The sequence below is a fragment of the Giraffa tippelskirchi genome, chromosome 8 (genome assembly GCF_054371585.1).
Source record: "Giraffa tippelskirchi isolate mGirTip1 chromosome 8, T2T-mGirTip1v1.2.pri, whole genome shotgun sequence".
Lineage (NCBI taxonomy): Eukaryota > Metazoa > Chordata > Mammalia > Artiodactyla > Giraffidae > Giraffa > Giraffa tippelskirchi.
Genome location: NC_137282.1, coordinates 21,146,347 through 21,165,218, shown reverse-complemented (window position 1 = coordinate 21,165,218; position 18,872 = coordinate 21,146,347). Strand labels below are relative to the sequence as shown.

General features: G+C 36.1%; 2 protein-coding genes across 8 annotated transcripts in view; one reads left to right on the top strand and one right to left on the bottom strand.

Moving 5' to 3' along the window:
* Window positions 1-18,872, bottom strand: part of C8H8orf48 (chromosome 8 C8orf48 homolog) — a 269,196-nt gene that overhangs the window by 229,813 nt on the left and 20,511 nt on the right. The gene's annotated exons all lie outside the window — the stretch shown is intronic.
* Window positions 13,225-18,872, top strand: part of DLC1 (DLC1 Rho GTPase activating protein) — a 512,426-nt gene continuing 506,778 nt past the window's right edge. The window contains exon 1 of the mRNA XM_081520936.1: window positions 13,225-13,721. The gene's annotated coding sequence lies outside the window, so the exon portion shown is untranslated. The remainder of the gene's footprint in view (window positions 13,722-18,872) is intronic.

Here is an 18,872-nt window from a genome sequence, read left to right as displayed (position 1 = left end):
TTGTAATTTGTATTTTCTAATTTTCTTTCTGGAATGTAGTAAATTAAACTGTTTCTGTAGATTGTGTATCTGGCAAATTTGATACATATATAAACATGCAAAAAATGAAAGTGTTAGTCACTCAGTCATGTCCAGCTCTTTGGGACTCCATGGACTGTAGTCCACCAGGCTACTCTGTCCATGAAATTCTCCAGGCAAGAATACTGGAGTCAATAGTCATTTCCTTCTCTAGGGAATCTTCCCAACCCAGGGACTGAACCCAGGTCTGCTGCATTGCAGGCAGATTCTTTACCATCTGAGACACTAATTATATTCCATTTTAAAATACCTAATATTATTTATTTGTGAATTCATTATCTCTTTTTTTTTTAAAGATCTTTCAGATCTGACTAGTTTATTAGTCTCTTCAAAGAATCAGGTTTGAGTTTGTTGGTCTTCTCTATGGTAACTTTAGCAAGTTTACCAATTTCACACTCAGTTTTATTAATATCTCTCTGGCTGGATGGCATCACTGACTCGATGGACATGGGTTTGGGTGGACTCAGGGAGTTGGTAATGGACAGGGAGGCCTGGCGTGGTGCGGTTCATGGGGTCGCAAAGAGTCGGACGCAACTGAGTGACTGGACTGAACTGAACTGAACTGAACTATCATCTTCAGGTCTATCTTGTTTCTTCTATAATTTCTTGGCTTGAATTTTTATGTCACTTAAGTTTTTCCTCATTCCTAATATCTACATTTATGGAAATATATCCTGTTTCTTCTATGATTTCTTGGCTTGAATTTTTATGTCACTTATGTCTTTAAGTTTTTCCTCATTCCTAATATCTACATTTATGCAAATATATTTTTCTAAGTATTACTACATTGAGTATGTAACAATTTATCATTACTTAATCATAAGTATATTATATAAATATATTTACAATGATATTTTATTGGCAAATAATTTGAGAATATGCCTTTCTATTTCCTAGATATAACTGTTATAGAAGCTTGTTGTGTTGTTCAAATCATCTTTATGAATTTTTATCTTCAGAGTCAATTATTAAGAGATTTACATTAAAATTTTCCCTCACAAAAAGAACTTTTCAATTGTTTCTTATAGTTCTAGCAACTTTTGCTCACAAATATTTGTTATATGATAGAAGAATTCTAGTTAAGAATTGTTACATTCCTTAGTGAAATTGGACCTTTTTCATTATGCAATAACCCCTTTAAAACCTGTTTTTCTTTTTTTGAACTAGCCAATTTCTTTACACTAGTAATCACTTCAGTTTTCATTTGTGAGTGTTTGCCTAGTTTATTATTCTTTTTCTGTTAATCTCTTTCATCTTTACTTTTAAATATACCTTGAGGTGGAGCTTATGTATTCAATGTAATAATCTCTCTCCATAACTGACAAATTAAACTCATCTATATTTAGGGAAATTATTGATATTTTTGTATTTATTTCCATTATTAGAACTAACTTAGTTGTTTTCTCTGTTCTCCTTTATCTTTTTTTGACACATTTTTTGCTGATTGGGTTTTTTAATTTCATTTTCTTTATTATTGGGAAATCTTATGTTCCATCTTGTTCCTAGCCCACTGCTTTTCGAGCCTTACAAGCTTCACCTACTTCATTTATAGCTCCTACAGACCCATCTCACTCTGTGTGTGTGAACTCAGCTAGCATTTGACTTTGTCAGTTATTATTTTATCCACCTTAGTTAGCTTGTCTTTTCTCATTGGGAAGGATTTTCCTTCTTACCAATTCATGACATTAGCTAAAATGAAATCTCTATCATGAACTACCTTTCCTGTTGAAGTCCCCTTCTAACTGATTATTTTAATAATGAGGAAGGTAGATTGGGATAATGGAAATTTTTAATGATTATTAATTGACAGAACGCACCTTATCTCGTCTGACCTTGGAAGCTAAGTAGGGTCAGGCCTGGTTAGTACTTGAATAGGATATACCAGCTGGGAATACTGGGTGCTGTAGGATTTTTTTGGAGAAGGGAATGGCAACCCGCTCCAGTATTCCTGCCTGGCAGGCTACAGTCCATGAGGTTGTAAGAGTCAGACAGGACTTAGTGACTAAACTACCACCACCAATAGAAAAAAGGGAGAAACTCACTTTTCTTTCTTTCTAATTGTCCATGATGATGCCAAAAATCAAAATCTATGTGGAGGAGTAGTTCTCTAAAACATGTTCTACTAAATTTTTGCCAATAAGGTTGGTCACAATACCCTCTTGTAGACATGATTCTCTATTGTCAATAAAGGCATGTTCTGTATAACTTTAAAGGCCTCCCATCTCCCAGTTAAGGGGGAAAAGTAGAATCATTATATGCATATCTTTGAAAAAAATCATCTTTAGGAACTGTCATTAGGTGCCAGGGCAGAGATGGTATTTTCTTCAATCCATAGCCACTTACCATATGTCAGACTCCCTACTGTCTTTCTAAGAGTTTGAAATCTATAGTAGGAGAGCTGAGGATGGCGGCAGAGCCAGCTGACTACCAACGTCCCATGCTCCCTTTGTGTGGTATAGAGTAAGTCCTTGGAAGTGACGGAGCAATAGGGAACTACATTCCTAGGTTCTCTTCCTTACATGTAGGTCAGATCGTATATCTATTTCTTGCCAACTGAATATGAGTGAAGTGATATATATATATCTTGTGGACTAAGGTAGTTAAGTATCCAGTGTGTGAGACTCCTCACTCTTTTACCCTCATAAAATCTTGATGCTGCCAGGACTATCTTGAAATTATAAGACAGTTGGCTCACAAGAGGGAATTCTGAATTACTGCCTGCTCTTTCTAGACTCTGATATGAGCAAATAATGACATTTCTGTATTAATCCATTGAGATTAGGGAGTTATTTATAATATCTTTTGCCTAACCTAGCTTATTCAGCAACACCCCCTTTCAATAAGCACCTTGCACCTTAAATATCCCCAATTCATTGTCTTTGCTGATCTCCTTCATAGTAAATGTCTCCACACTGTAGGTATAATGGGCTTCCCCAGTGGCTCATTGGTAAAGAATCTGCCTGCAATTCAGGAGACTCAGGAGATTCAGGTTCGATCCCTAGGTCAGGAAGAGCCCCTGGAGGAGGAAATGGCAGCCCACTCCAGTATTCTTGCCTGGAGAATCCCCATGGATGGAGGAGCCCGGCAGGCTATAGTCCATGAGGTCACAAAAAGTCAGACATCACTGAGCATGCATGCATGCATGTAGGTATAATAGTGAGATGTGCTTTCAAGGAAGTGTGTTTTCTTTTTAAAATTTCATTCTTTTGATGAAATCTCCTTATACTAAAATTTTACTGTGAACATATACTTTTTTTTGAGAAAGCTATGTTTAGAGTTAGAAGTATTTTGTAATGTATCTGGATAGTGAGGAAAGTAAATGTGTTATTTGCATTAAACTTGCTCTGAGTTATCAATAGAGTAAATTAAGTTATTGTTCAAAGTGGTGGTAAGGACATCCAATTTCATTATTTTAAGTGGCACTTAAAATTCTTCTATGTCTCTACTCATTTATTATCTTAAGGCATTAGATGAAAAATGTGCTGGTTCCACTTTTCTGAAAATGCTTATAAAAGTAAGAGAATTCTGTGTAAGAAAAGAGCTTTCAAATATCTAGTCCACTAACTGTAATTTTATTTCTTAACAGGTAGATAAAACTTAACTTCACCTTTAAATAAACACATGAAAATTTACTCAGTTGTCTAATTATATTCTAATTATTCTATAATTAGAATTTTCAGTTCAGTTCAGTCGCTCTGTCATGTGCTACTCTTTGCGACCCCATGAATTGCAGCACGTCAGGCCTCTCTGTCCATCACCAACTCCCGGAGTCTACCCAAACCCATGTCCATCGAGTCGGTGATGCCATCCAACCATCTCATCCTCTGTCGTCCCCTTCTCCTCCTGCCCCTAATCCTACCCAGCATTAGGGTCTTTTCCAATGAGTCAACTCTTCGCATGAAGTGGCCAAAGTATTGGAGCTTCAGCTTCAACATCAGACCTTCCAATGAACACCCAGGATTGATCTCCTTTAGGATGGATTGATTGGATCTCCTTGCAGTCCAAGGGACTCTCAAGAGTCTTCTCCAACACCACAGTTCAAAAGCATCAATTCTGCGGCGCTCAGCTTTCTTCACCGTCCAACTCACATCCAAATTTTACATAAATGCAAAAAAACAATAAAGACTTTTTTGAAAAGAATAATGATTTAGTCCACTAAGCTACTGATGAAAGCCTTTAGCAGCTAAGAATGAATAAGTTTTCTGCAGTCCTGGACTAAGTAAAAGTGCAACTTACACCGCATATCACTCAAAATGCAACTGTTTACCTCTGTACCAAAGTCATGATTAGAAGCTGTATTTTCCTACCAAATTTGAGCTCTTTTTTTCAATATTGGGGTGCAATATTCACAGCATTTAATTCCATGGTACTTTGTAAGTGAATCTGCAAGAACGGTAAGTGTGCCAGTTGCTTTAGAAATCCTTATTTTAATAGTAAACAAATATATGGTTCAGTTAGTCTGTTAATACGTCATATTGTTAACCCTATTTAAGTGATGATTTGACTGTATTCCCAAGAGTATTACAATGGAAACATATACATTTTCCAGATGGAGTATATATATATATATATATATGTATGTATGTATGTATGTATATATACACTCCTAAAACATGTTAAGATCATAAGTTTTTGTTATGATCAAATTAATATGTTAGGGCATAGCCCCCATAAACTATAATAGTCACTGCTATTTATGAGTAAGTGGTATATGCCAAGAATTGTGATAAGTGTTTTCCATACCTAATCTCATCTGATGTTCGCAGCATCCTGCAAGTTGAATTCCTATTTTGTATGAATAAACTGAGTCTCTAAAAGGATAAATAAATTGAATACTGCTTCCAAAGCTGGTGCAGCTTCCACAAGAACATACTGCCTGGTTCCCCAACTATTTGATAAATTTCTGTTATAAACTGCACATTTTCTATTTTATTTGCACAGAATTTAAGTACTTTTTGTCAATGTACTGATTCTATCCCAAATCAATGGAAAAGAGAAATGTCATTATTGTTATCATTTCAGAGATTATATATTAAGCTACTGCAAGAAAAAAAAATACAAATCTGCTTCCTAGCAAGAAGGATCTTAAGCAAGGAATGCCACCTGGTGTGACAGCCTCTGACACTGGCTACTGCAATCCAATGTCAATTTCCTTCCCTTTCCCAGATCACAGTAGCAATGGTGGAGATCCCTTGGTTTTAGGGACAGAAGAGGTTACTATTCAAATCCCTAGGGATGAAACATGAGTACTGTACGCCAATTACAGTAACTTCTTTCCCCTTAAAAAGTGACTGGTCTTCTGAATGGGGCTTCTACAAAACCTTTGCTTTCATAATTCAGACATAGTTTCTTGAGATGCTGCAGTCATACTATGGATGCAGAAGGTGGAAAGAATAGCTTAAAACTGCTTGATAAGATTGTTTACTCTTTTTCAGATCCAGTGCTAAGATAAATAAATCAAAATAGAAGCATCATTTTATCCTACATGTATGGTGGCACTAGTGGTAAAGAATCCTCCTGCCAATGCGGGAGATGCAGGAATCGTGGGTTCAAGCCCTGGGTTGGGAAGATCCACTGGAGAAGGCATGACAACCCACTCCAGTATTCTTGCCTGGAGAATCCCAGGAACAGAGGAGCCTGGTCAGCTACAGACCATGGAGTCACCAAGAGTCGGAAACAACTGAGCGACTTAACACATACACAGATATCACACACCCATGGAGCTAGCTGTTCAGAAGATAAAATTTGAAAATAATATATAAATAATCATTAAAGAATTTCAAAATGCACACTTGATGTTTCAAACAAACCAACAAAATCAGTAAAATTAAATGAAATTTTCCTGTGCCCATGTTAGAATACTAGGATTAAAAGCAAAATTTTGCATTCACTCTTCTAGCTTAGAGTTATCTAAATATGTCCCTGGGAGGCCTCAATAAGGTAGAATTTAGTCTGTTTTCACACATAATGGTCCTTTCTTCTTGAGAGAGTGAGTGAAGTTGCTCAGTCATGTCCGATGCTTTGCGATCCCATGGCCACAGCCCTCCAGTCTCCTCTGTCTGTGGAATTTTCCAGGCGAGAATACTGGAGTGGGTTGCCCTCTCCTTCCCTGGGGGATCTTCCCAACCGAGAGATCGAACCCGGGTCTCCGGCAGAGTGGGCAGTTTTGTTACCATTTGAGCCTCCAGGGAAACATGCACCTTTCTGTTTGCTGACATTCGAGCCCACGCATATGTCATTTGTCCCCTCCCTCTCATAACCCAGCCTCGCCCCTGTGTACTTGGGGAAACCAGACTATCTTAGGACTGGGGAGGATGACTGGATAAAAAGAGGTAAAGAAAAGGAGGTTTCTTAAGACCTAGGGTGTAGAAATTAGGGTAATGGAAACATACTTTCAACATGCAGATAACTCCATAAATCCAGTTTTTAAAAAAAATGTATCGTTAATCCTCTGGCTTAGTCCAGAAGAGGCAAGAAGGTCACTAAGATAATAGGCTTTAATCCAGCCTTTTGACACAGTGGGCTTCTAACAGCCCCAGCAACATGTGGAGAGTGGTTTGTGGTGCTCTTCCTCATGAAGAAAAGCCAAAGACACAATAGCACGCTTATAATTCTAGAGCTGTGAAATGCAAATTGTCATCTCTCATTTCTCAGCACTCAAAGAGAAGGGTTTGATTTTCAGTCATCAAAAAACATTTATTTTCAAATATAAAATGAGCTTCTCCCAGATGTATAGATGACTGCAATCTCTTCTGAGACACTGTCTTGATTATGAAGTACTTCATCTTTTCCATCACACTACGTACAGCATCAAAAGGTAGAACAGCAGCTGCTAACCATGCAAAAAGGTTTTTCATTTCCAAGGGGAAAGAATTCTTTTACGAATTTAATTTTCTCTAAAGAGAACACAATCTACCTACAAAATGGAGTAAGATAACTTAGTTAACATCTAACTGTACCTTGGTCGCTAATGGATACAGTGTTTCTCAGCCAGTGTTAAATTCAGAAAATGCTGCTGCCAGATTAAACCTCCCTAAAGGAGCACTAAGAAAATATATGTATCTAATCCGTTTATATCAGGAGAAATGACCTGGGGCAGTAATGTTATTTTCTATTAAGGTAATCCGGAAAGTGGATGGAAACCAGTTAGACAATAATTTAATTGAAGCACAACACAGAACTCAGAAAATGAACAAATTTATTCCTTTGCTGAAGAACAGTTAAATGGATTCTTAAGCTTGTATTTGATCTAAAAAAGTGGTTTGCAAAGCCAGGAATACACTAATTTTATGAATATTACTTCAAATGTTGTGGAGAAATATTTTCCAAAACAAAGATAAAAGACATAGTTCCTCTTTAGTGATTATAAAAGTTGTTAGAAAACCATCACCCCAACTTCTATATTTACAGTAAAATTTTTTTTTACACTAAGAAATCTTTACTAAGAAGCAAATGTCTGTCCAGTAACATGGTAACACCGTAGATCCAGGATAGAGTCTCCAAATAGACTTTTTTTTTAAACATATTTACATTTTGTTATTACATATTTACATTTAATCCTTGCTTATCAGAAAATAAGTACCATCCTCATAAATCTTATGTCTAAAAAACACCTTATACATCCATTTATAAGATGTTTGTGTGTGTGTGTGTTTAATGTTCAAAGCTACTTCTACATCTATTATCTATGTAAGAACTGTTGTAAGCTGAAGTGGTATTTCTCTGGGATCCTGTCCTAATTTTCTATTCACTCCTTGGCCTGGGGAAGTACTGGCACAAACAGCAGAATGAACTGGGAAGTCAAATTGACAGGAAAACTGGTCAAGTTTCTTGTTGGAGAAGGATTACCACATTGCTCTATTCAGATTTGACCCCTAGAGTTCCTAATATTTCAATGTTGAGACCTTATTATGAGGCCAGTGAAATGTTCTTCATTCAAATACATACTGTCTGCATTTGAAGACAACTTATTGTAAAATACCCTTCTAATAATGTTTCTTTTTCCCAAAGAAAAATGTTAAATATCCTCTTTTAAGCACCCAAAATAGTTTTGCATTAGTAACTACATTTTATCTGTCTTAGTAACTGAATGTCCTCTTCAGTATCAGAATGGAAGTCTGAGTATAAACTGTCTTCCAACCCAGAAGAGAATAAAGATTCTTCTGAATTTCTTGCTTTCTTCAGCAGTTGAGTCTGTGTGTGTGTGTGTGTGTGTGTGTGTGTGTGTGTGTGTGTGTGTGTGTGTGAGATGTCTGACTCTTTGTGACTCCATAGAGTATAGCCCTCCAGGCTCCTCTGTCCATGGAATTTTCCAGGCAAGAATACTGGGGTGGGTTGTCATTTCCTACTCGAGGGGATCTTCCCAACCCAGGGATCAAACCCACATTCTTGTGTCTCCTTCATTGGCGGGCAGATTCTCTACCACTAATGCCACCTATACCTGGTGGCAAAGACGCATCTTACTCTTGATAGATTTTGCTCATGATCTTGACCTCTTTAGCATATAAATGACACAAAGTTTTTATTCAAATTTCCTTTGGCTAAACTCACGGTTTCACTTTTCCTTGATTAATGTATCTCTGAAAGTGAAACAACCTCCATTGAAGTCAGTTGTAAACTTTCACTGGAGAAATATTCAGCATTTGCTTGACAGTTCACATGGATGCATAAATTTGCAGCATCAACCTTTTTTGGTTTTCCTAAAATATCATTACGATGGCTTCTAAGAGAACATTTGGCAATACCTAAAAATAAATAAATAAATAAAAATTGGGCTTCCCTGGTAGCTCAGCTGGTAAAGAATCTGCCTGCAATGCGGGAGACCTGGGTTTGATCCCTGGGTTGGGACGATCCCCTGGAGAAGGGAAAGGCTACCCACTCCAGTATTCTGGCCTGGAGAATTCCATGGACTATCCATGGGGTCCCAAAGAGAAAGACACCACTGAGTGACTTTCACTTTGACTTTTTTTTCCATCTTAAAATTATCAAATTATTCAATTGCATAAGCATACATGTGTTTTCATCATACATGATTCAAATAATGTGACTATAACTCAGATTCCATTCCCTGGTTTTCACCTAACAGTTAGTTGCACATATATTTTGGGTTTCCTAGGTGGCTCCAGGAGTAAAGAACTTACTACCACTATAGGAGACACAAGAGATGTGGGTTTGATCCCTGAGTTGGGAGGAGGGCATGGCAACCCACTCCAATATTTTTGCCTCGAGAATCCCATGGACAGAGGAGCCTGGTGGGCTGTAGTCCATAGGGCTGCAAAAAGTCGGAAACGACTAAGTGGCTGAGCACACGTGCACATATTTTACCATAATTTATTATCTGTAGCAGTCAGACCACAACAGTTGCAATGATACAAAGCCTGGATAGTAATTTTATGTCTATGTTACAAACAATCCTGCACTGATAGTTGAGGAAATAATTTAGGGAAAGACTGGCATAGACTGCCAAATACTTTTAAAACTCATGTGATGTTTTACTTTTCCTTGTTTTTAATGATGAAACAACAGAAGCTGTTTTGCAGTTTGTGTTACTTTTATCACCCATCCATCACTTAAACTGATTTGTTTGTTTATTTATTATTTGACAGTTTGTTCTAGTTTCTCAACAAGATGGCAAATACTTAGAGCACAAGTGTATATTTATATCTGTACTTATCGCCAGTATCTCCCACCATACCTGGTGACACAGATTAGGAAATATAAACTGTGCTCAAGAAATGGTCATTAAGGATGCATACAGCTCAAGATTTATGAAGATTGGGGAAATACAGCAATGGATGAACTGACTCTTTTTCCTGAGGAGCTCTTTATATGGTTTAGAGTTCTCACATTTAAATGAAAACCTCCTGTCCTCCACTCCAGAACAGAGTCTAGTAGTCAAATCTGGCAAGTATCACAAGAAATAATCACAGGGGAAGTAATAAAGGCTTCAAGAGTGGCACAAATTTCAGTGAGGGTAGGAAAAGCAATCTAATTTTTTTCCAGATGAGAAACATTGTTTTTTCTTCTCAATTCTCAATACTGATCTTAGTGGTCAATTACCATCTATATGTTGGATTTAATAATAATAATAAGAAGAAGAATACAAATAAAAACAGCAACAAGAAGTTTGCGGAGCTGAGAGGTTTCCCTCTATTATGTGTTGTTCATCAGCAAATATACAAAGCAAAATCTGATAAGGCCAGAAAAAATTTTTGAAGCTCATTTGTAATATCAGTTTCTATCCACTAACATTAACAAGCAACCTTGCTCTGAGAATTTATTGTGGTTAGTAATTAGTAATTGTGCACAGATACCACAATTTTTGTTTTATTTTTTACTCCATCCTTTAAATTTGTTTTCTGTGTGCAGGTATAATTTTAAAAAGCAGATATTACATAATTTAAGAAACCCTACCACTTGTTAAGTAGCAAAACACTTCCCAACCAGTTGGTCGTTAGCTAGCTAGTCATTAGTTGGTCACTGTATCAAGTGTCCTGAATACCCTTACGGAACTCAGCACCTACACTGGGACCCTGTCTCTGTAACCCAACAAATCAGAGTGGTGCTTAGCAAAGAAAGGAGCCACCAGAACTCCGCTCCAAGGATTATGGCCAAATTTCATTCCATTTAGTTACTGCCTCAGATAAGCCTGTTGTTAAATTTTCTGAGTATCTCTCCTTATGTGTGACTAAATAAAGATAGCTAGACAGGTTAAGTAGATAAACAGACAGAGAATAGAGACACAGACAGACAAACATGGTCCTTGGTAAAATCCTAAAAGAACTATCCAGTAAACATTATTTGGGGGACTTCCTTCATGGTCCAGTGGTTAAGAAACTGCCTTGCAATGCAGGGGATGTGGGTTCGATCCCTGGTCACAGAATTAAGATCCCACACACCCGCAGAACAGCTGAGCCCAAGCACCACAACTGGCGAGTCTGTGCGGCCCAAGGAAAGACCCCACGCGGCACGATGATGATGCCACTTGCCGCAACCAAGACCTGACGAAGCCAAATAAATAAATAAATAGTTTTTAAAATATGTGGAAACATTTTATTTTAAAACAAGCAGACCAGGACTGCTCTGGTGTTGTCCAGTCTCCAACTGCTTTACCAAGTTTATAGCTGCCGCAGATACACTGCTATATGTATGTTAACCAAACTAATGAAACATCTAAACATTCCAACCATTCTGAAACCACCCCAGTCCTATACATTCTACATCCCCTGAGTTCTAACACATTTGCTCTCTCACATTACCACCCATATCTTAATCGATGACCTGGCAGAAACTCTAAAACCATTACAAATTTATACAGGCCTTTCACAAATTGAAATTCATGTGTTGGTTGCACCATTTTCCCTCACATTGTCTGGAAATAACCACTGGGGCAAACCAGAGCTAAAATGTGAAAGTTAATTCTCACTTTAAAGGAGGGTAAAGTTACCCTTAAGTGTATGCTGTTTCACAAAACTGGCACCTCGTATTTTAATCTCTAGTAAATAGATGTTTTAATGCAGATGTACAGATTTTGCTAAAATGAATATGGAAATAAATTTTCATTGTGAAAGAATAAATTAAGACCTATAGTAAATTAGTGCTTCAAAGAAGCTTCACATATTTTAAGGTAGAAAAAAAGTCTATTAAGAGCGTTCAGAATCTTCTGAGAGATTATTTGTGGAAAGAAACCAGTTTTTATGCAGAAAAGATCTTCTTATAATAAAGGTAATTAAGCCAATTGAGCATATATAAAAGAACATCAGGAAAAAAACTGTCCATAGGTTCAATTTCAGACCAAAATGCAGTCCAGCCTGGATTCAGAAGATGAATCACAATGAATGTTAAGGGGTTTTCAGGTTCTGAGATTTTAAGATACATTAGATAGTTATGCTGTCATAACTATCACAGTAACATAAGCTATCATTAGAATAGACTGATATTTCTTTTATTCTATTACATTTTATTGGTTAGAATACTGTATAAAATGTGGAAGAAGAAGCAAAGCTTAATCATTCATTCATTTAAAAGTATTTATTCAATGCCTACTCTGCAAACCTTACTCAAGATGCTAAGATAAATCAAAGTCCCCTTTCTCTGGGAGTTTATATTCTTTTGGGTGAGATAACTAGTAAACAAAAACGCATAAATAACTAAACGCTATGATGAAAAAAAGAAAACAAGGTCAGGAGAGTGTGATGAAGGTGTCCTTGCTATTTTCACAGGCAGTTAAGGAGGATCCCTTAGTTAAACTTACATTTGAACTGAAAATCAAAAGCAGAGAAAGTCTTGTGGAGCAGAGTATCCCAGGACAGTAATCTGCACATCCAAGTTCCTGAGGCAGGAGTGCCTTTGACATTTGTGGAAGGGCGGGAAGGCGTGGGTGCCTAGAGCTCAGGGAGCAAGGGAGGCAGTGCAAGAGAAGGTGTGAGAGTGTGAAGGGAGGTTGGAGGGCTGGGGTGAGGGGCCAGGCTACGGCAGACCATCACTAAGAATTTTTATTTTATTCTGAATTAGGTTAGAAGATACCAAAGAATTTCAAGATCACTTATTATGAGTAGGACCTTATAGGATAAGCAGGAGAATGACATGATCTAACAGCTTTTACAAGATCAGCCAGGCTGTTGTATGGAGAATAGACTGTGGGACTGAGGTGTAGCAAAGGACAAGCTAGTTAGAAAGTGAGCTCCTGGTCAGCTCTGCCAGGGCAGGAGAGGTCAAAGTGGTGGGAGTTGTTGGAGTCAAGATTTACATTTAAAAGAACTGACAGAAGTGTCAAAACAAACCAGAAGGACTACACAATACTTCCAGAAAATGCATCTCTCAGACTGATAGTCAAATAAAGCTATCTGCCATGCAGAAATGAAATGTATGACTGTATACAATTATGGTGACAATACTATGCATAAATAACCATCAGATATAGAGATGTCTAACAGGTTAATAACATCCTGAACTGGGTAAGTGTATTAGTCGCTCAGTCATGTTTGACTCTTTGCGACCCCATAGACTAGTTCACCAGGCTCCTCTGTCCATGGGATTTCCCAGGCAAGAATACTGGAGTAGGTTGCCATTTCCTGCTCCAGAATTGAATAAGGAGGCTCCAAAAATAGGGAGAGTCCACTCCCCTCCCATCATTCAAATTTTTATGAGCAAAGACGGTGTGCATCCTGCCACCAGCTTTGTTCCAGAGGGCTTCCCAGTATCATTATGTAAGAGATTATACTGCTTGGAGTTAAGCCTTTTTATACTTTATGTCCCAACAGGGGGAAAATTAGAAGAAATTAATACACAGTGGAAAAACTTCCAAGAAATGACAGATCAGTCTCATTTTCATGTAATCCTTATTTCAAAATATTCTGCATGCTATAAACTTCAGTGAAATATATGTCAGTCCCTTCACTGATGCTTGAATACACCCACAGCAGATCGTACTTACAAAACTAGGGTCAACAAATGGAGAATGGTTTCATTGTCTGCGACAGCATTCCCTGATTGGAAGCAGTCCCTTGGGAATTCATTGCTAAAGACAAGTCCCACCCCTTCAAACTGCGGCCACCCTTACTCAGGATCATCCAACAAAACATCGCCTGGGAATCCATCTGTTCTAGCCAGCTTCAGACAGACCAACACAGGTGATTAACCAGGTAAAATTCTTACTCTTCCTTTTATATTTAATATTATACATAACAATACATGTGCATCATTATGTAAGCAGTTTGCATGTTGAAGTGTTTCTGAAAACAGAATCATAATACTTTGCTCATGAAATGAAGTTTTATAAGTAGAGAAAAATGCCTAAGGTTATATATACTTTAAAAAAAAAGTAAGATGCTTGCTTGGTGTCACTTTCTGGCATTGATGGAAATTATATTCATCTAAAAATGAAAAATGTTTTCTCATGGAAGTATGAATTTTTAACAGTAAGTGATAATTGCAGTGCTATGTCATGTAATTGTTTGGAAAAATGATCTCCTCTACAAAGTTCAAAGTGAAAACGTTTGCTTTGTTTAAAACAGATGATACTATTCGGGATTTACACTTTCATCTGTTACTTTATTGAATAACTTCAATACAGATTGAACATTGTGCTTTGAAATAATGTTCATCTATGTTTAAAGTTATTTTGACTAGAAGAATTAATTTTACAGTGTTCTTTTTATCATAAACTTTTTCATAAAATTGATCAAGATCTGTTAGATAAAACACTTAACCTCTTCTGACAATTAACTAATGTACCAAATAGATCAAAGCAATTCTAGAGAAACAGTGCAAAGGTGTTATTGTCTAAAGACATAGCTTTTTTTTTTTTTTTAATTCAGAGCTGCTTAATCAACAATGTTACTAATGAAATGATTGGTTGCTTTCAGGTTGAGAGTTAATTGAATGAACAGACAGCCTGTTTTTCCCTTACAGCAACTTATAACGCTAATGGATAAGCTAATTTTCTCTTCCCTAAAGTAATTGCACAGTCTCCTTAATTTAAAATCACTTGCATTTACTCACTTGGTTGTTTTCTAACAGGGCAAAGGTCCTGAACATTTAGACTGGGAAGATTTAAATAGTCAATATGATGTAGAGTGTAGGACCTTTCAGCATAAGTAATTAAAACTTACTATGCATCTTTTTTTATCTTATGTTGAATACATTGTCTGTTTTAATTTGCAGGAAGATAATATTACTACAAATTAATCTTATAAATTCCTGATATGATTCCATTACTTCTCTGTTGATTCAATAATCTCTCTTCTGTTTAAAGAAGAAAACTTCTGATTCTCATTAATAAAACTCTATCTAGATCAGTGAACTGTATATATTTAATTTCTGTTTTAATATTGCCAGGACTGTTATAAACCAATGAATGATGTTAGAAACATTACATTGAAATAGAGATGGGTGACAGTTAAAGTCAGCATCCTAATGAGAAAATTCAAGTTCATATTTCTAATAGCATCTTTAATGCACAAGAACAAATCACTGCAATTATTAGCCTGCATGTTTTTCATATTTCTTACAGAGTTTTCAGAGTAAGAAATTTTTTTTATTTTGTTAAAATTGCTCATTCTTTGAATGGTTTAATTTACTCATTATCTTTAATTATCTTAAAATTTATCACACTCACTTTACATTATAATAACAGCTGTATTATCTAATGTACTGCCACCTAAAAACCTTAAGAAATCTTAATTTCTGATATCTTAAAATAAGTCCTCAACCTAGCAAACCTCTTAAAATTCAGATACATTATTAGTACTTATGGAAGTGATCTGATGGCAGATAAAAAATTACATTAGCTACAGATGCTTTTATCTAAACAAATTTTAAAAATAAGAGGCAAAATACAGTTCTTCCCTAGAAACCTTCACAATTGGAAAGTTTATAGCCAAAATTTTGGAAATACAGAAATTTGAATTCGATTTAGTTTAGTTTGTTCAATAGCCTGGAAATGCCTTTATTTTGCCCTAACTTTAAAAAGAAATCTATGAAGAATTTTAGGCATATATAAAAACAGAGCAGGGTAATGAATTTCTAGGTCCCTAGGACCAAGCATTAACAATCAACATGTATGGCCATTCTTGTTTCATACATAGTCCCTTCCATTTGTCCTAGTGCCCTTGTTATGTAGAAGTAATTTTTAGACAACATGTAATTTCACACGCTTATATCAGAAAGCATGTTTTAAAATAAGCTATCTTCTTTAAAACATTACTGTACCATGATCACACAAATAAAGCCCCTTGATCTGTTGATGCTTGTAGCTATATATGTGCATGATATGGCAATAAAATTAATGAGAACGAACTTAATTTCAGATGCTGTTTATCACAATTTCAATATTTTATGTTAAAATAAGTTTAAAGAAAAAAAGAAACATTTAAATGACCTATAATTAGGAAAGGCATAAAAATTAAAAATCTCTATTAGGAATAAAAGTAATCATGTCCAAGAATACTATGGTATATTTTTATATTGCTGCTTTCCCTTCATTTTAACTATGTCTATTCTACTTTCTTATTTGAGTGAAGATGATTGCTTGAGGGTTATGCTAGTAACTGACAGAAAATGCAAGATTTCTTTGATGTTGAGTTTTATTTTAAAACTTCCTTGGACACCCTAGTTGTAGCTAATTTTCTGGGGTTGAGATAACAGGAAGAACTATGTATGTGTTTGAGAGGGAATGTTGACTACTGAGTCTCATTGGAATATTTTAATTACCTTAGGTCTTAATTTCCCCAAGGAATTTTTTAATTCATTTCTTCTTACAAGGTTTCAATCACGGAATTTTATACAACCCATGACCTAAGAGAGTTTATAAATTAGATGAAAGATTATCAGAGGCACAGATATGTCTCCTCACAGTGCACTTACTTCAATACAAATCCATTAAAAAATAACTGAGAATATATAAGGTGGGATCCCAAACAGTCTGAACAACTGGCACAACTTCTAGAAGAAGAAAAGCATACTTTCTATTGATTTTTCAGATTTAAAGTTCTGGTACTGCCATCTGTGTCAGCTTCTCCAAATAATAACATCAAGTAGTGCTTCTGATTTAGGCAAAGCTCAGTGGAGAATGGGCTTCCCTAGTAGCTCAGCTGGTAAAGAATCTGCCTGCAATGCAGGAAACCCCAGTGTGATTCCTGGGTCAGGAAGATGCACTGGAGAAGGGATAGAATACCCACTCCAGTTTTCTTGGACTTGCCTGGTGGCTCAGATGGTAAAGAATCCACCTGCAGTGTGGGAGACCTGGGTTCGATACCTGAGTTGGGAAGATCCCCTGGAGAAGGGAATGGCTACCCACTCCAGTATTCTGGCCTGGAGAATTCCACGGACCCCATAGTCCATGGGGTTGCAAAAAGTTGAACATGACTGAGTGACTTTCAGTGGAGAATAGTGAACCAACTGAGGATGTTAAGATTGAATCAGATTGTCCAATATGCTCATAGGTCATGCAAACTGATACATACATACTTAGAGATTCACTTTCCTTTCTCAACTGTACATTTTACTTATTATAGAAGATTTTTCTAATGATTTTTCTTCCTTCAGAATTATCCCAGCTGTTTAAGAAACTTTGCATCTCCCAATTTAGAATTACTTTGTCAATTTCTACCAAAAGAGAGAGATTTTAACTTGGATTAAATTTATGTATTAAACATGGCTAGAATTGATATTTCAATTTTGAGTCTTCTAATCTATGTATTTGGTATATGTGTCCATTTATTTAGATATTTGTTAGTGTCTTTTAATAATGTTTCATAATTCTCTGAGAGAATGATTCCACAGGTTTTGCAGTTTATTCCTAGATGTTTATGTTCCTAGTTAATCTTTTATTTCTGCCTTCTTCATCAGTATTTGGTAATAACATCATTATAAAAGTAAGACTCTCCATTTTTCTGTCATGAGAATATTTTGACTAACATTAAAAACAGAAAAAAAACAACCCACCTGACCCTAGTTTCTATTTTAATAATAAACAAAAATTTTCCCACCCATAGATCTTGATTTATACAAGTTTTCTTCTTCTATTCAAGTCACATTGAGTTATTTATTATTGTTCTATAACACTACTCATTTTATTGAATGTGCAAAATCAGCGACAGGAGGTTAACATAACGATCTTTGTAATTCTCTAATTTCTCCCACTATTGTGAATATATCTACTTTATAATTTCTAATGGCATATATTTATTTTTTCCTTTTGTCTTAATCACACATGAGAGGGGTGTTTTTATTATTGCTCTTGCCATAGAAGCAGACTTTTTCAATCAGTATACTTGTTTTCTTTCTAATTCACAATTTTCAGGTTTCATCTGTTTCATTTAATTTTCTTCTGCTACTTCTGTTTGCCCTATTTTTTTTAATTTAAGTTAAATGTTTAATTTATTTTCAGTTATTTTTCAGTTATAGAAGCAAGGAAGGCTATAATTTTTTATAGTATAACTACAGACATAGATCACTTTTACATTTATATTTTATACAGAATCTCATATTTTCCTATTTGAAAAATGAAATAAGAGTTTTGCAGTGATAACATTCCAAATGGCAAAATATTTCCTAATTGTTTTTAAAATTTTAGTTCATTCACGGAGGGAGGCAATGTTAACATAACAACATGCACTAGGGAACTGATTTTGGGCTGATTTGTTATATTCTAAGGCCATTGTGTAAATTGACTTATCTAATACTGATTATTAAAGCAAAGTAATGAAAGTAATACAATGGTAATAAATTTAGCATTGAGTCATTTAAAGAAAAATCGAGTGCATGCAAATGTAAATACGTTAATATCAGCTTGTAAATTGAAGTAAAATAAAGATAACTAGGGAAACTTTATCATACTTTTAGGCTTAAAAAGAGAGAATATAAAAATAGATTAGTTCTAAAAGGGATCTTAGGAAGCATTTGGCAGTCACTCTCATATTTTATTTAGTCAAGAAACTCTTCAAAGAAAATATTTGTTGGGTATGTAAATAATGAAACTGACCAAAGCAGACGCACTCTGGGCTCAGCAGTCCCATTTCGCCCCAGCCTGCTCAGTGTAGGGCAACCCCTGAAAGGGCTTGAGTCAGCAGCATGCACTAAACACTGTGTGTTTGTGCTAAGTTGCTCCAATCCTGACTCTTTGTGACCCTACGGACTGTAACCCACCAGGCTCCTCTGTCCATGAGCTTCTCCAGGCCAGTATACTGGAGTGGGTCGCCATGCCCTCCTCCAGGGGATCTTCCTGACCCAGGGATCGAACCAGAGTTTCCCGCACTGGGAGGTGGATTCTTTACCATTGAGTCACTAAGGAA